Source organism: Arachis ipaensis, chromosome B09 (genome assembly GCF_000816755.2).
Source record: "Arachis ipaensis cultivar K30076 chromosome B09, Araip1.1, whole genome shotgun sequence".
In the NCBI taxonomy this organism is placed as follows: Eukaryota; Viridiplantae; Streptophyta; class Magnoliopsida; order Fabales; family Fabaceae; genus Arachis; species Arachis ipaensis.
Genome location: NC_029793.2, coordinates 2,288,178 through 2,290,044, shown reverse-complemented (window position 1 = coordinate 2,290,044; position 1,867 = coordinate 2,288,178).

The following is a 1,867-nucleotide window of genomic DNA, read 5'->3' as shown; positions in this document are numbered from 1 at the left end:
AGTATTTTTGTGTTTTTTATCAAAAATAAATAATAATACAAAATAATTAATTTAATATTTCTTGACACAATATTTTTATTTTTGTTTCATATGTTAAATATAATTTTGTGTTTCTATATCATTGTTTTATCATTGTTTTAGTGTCTCATGTATATAAATAAAGGCATTTTTTTTTCACTGACATGTTCAAACTTCAAAATATCTTTCAACAAGAATCAATTAAATACAAAAAAAAGAAAAAAGAAAGGGAGAATCAATTTTATTTTGTTTTTTAAATAAAAATTCTAGACAATCAAAATTATTATGAGAGTTTTGTTGTTAAAATAATTTGGCATTATTTTTAGTGTTTATAAATTTTGTCTCATTATTCTTTATCTTTTTTGGTAAAAATTTACACACAAGTCTTCGTATAAAATTAATATTTAAGAACCATTAGATAATTCAATAAGTTTAACTAAATTATCAATTTATTATCTAATAATTTTTAATTATCAATTTCTAATAAAATAATAAAAATAATTATACGTGAATCTTTATATTTTTTGTTTTGTTTTATGATTTAACAACTACAATTACAGTCACGGAATCACCCTTCTTTCTTTTTTTTTTAATTATATTTTATACGTTTAATTATTCGGTTGGTCCTTATAATTTCACTAAATTTTTAATTAGGTCTCTATATTTTCTTTTTCAATTAGATCCTTACATTGCTTTAATTTTATAATTAAGTATTTTCTAGTGTAAAAAATATTAGAGTTAACTGAATATTTATTCACAAATTGAAAGTATTTATAATTAAAATTTTAATTAAATCTTTAACCGCATGTATTTTGATAAAAATATTATGTTAATTTTAATATTTTTAACATAAAAATGACCTAATTACAAAATTAAAAGTAGTATAAAAACCTAATTAAAAAATATATATATAAAAACTTAATTAACAATTTAATAAAATTATAAAAACCAACAGAATAATTAAACCTATTTTATAATTCCCTTTGAATTAAACGGCCACTACAATCTTTTGTCCCAACTTTAGGGCGCCAGAAAAAAAAAAAAAAAAACTTTTTTTTCCTCAAGGTTAATTTTTTTTTTCCGAATTTGATTAGCTTCTTAAAGTTAATCTTGATCCTAACTCCTAACAAATTGAACATATTTAAAACTATAGTAGCATTATTGTTACAAATTAGTCATTGATGTGGGTCACCAACCTTTCATCCCATTTGCTCGTTACACTCACATGACAACAACTACCACATGTAGTTGTTACACTTAAGCTGTGTCATATTGATAGTGTTTGGTGGAGAGACATACTGAGATTGAGAGATAGAAACTAAGAAACAGGGATTGAAATAAATCTCAGTATTCTGTTTGGTGCAAAATGGGAGACCGGAATTGAAACAAGAATGAAACTCTAATTTAATTTGCACAAAGGATAAAATTAAAATTAATAAATTGAAATGAAAGTATTTTAGGTATAAAATGTTATTAAAGTTTCAGTCTCTATCTCTAAAAATTTCAATCCCATGTGTCCCTACTTTTTGGAGGTACTGAAATACTGAAATTTTAGAGATAGAGACAGAAATTTTAGTACCAGTCTCTGAACTAACAAACACGATACTGAATCACAGTCTCTCAGTCTCTCTCTCAGTATCTCAAAACAAACGCTACCAATATTTTGAAGTTGAATAAGGTTTTTATTCTGGATTTTAAATCAAACATACTTATGTATCATAGTTATGATTTAATAATAATGTTTGGAAGAAAAAAAAATTAGTTAAAACAGCTAAAATTTGTCTTATTTAATATTTATTAATTATATCGATAATTAATAAAGATTAAATAAGATAAGTTTGGACTGTTT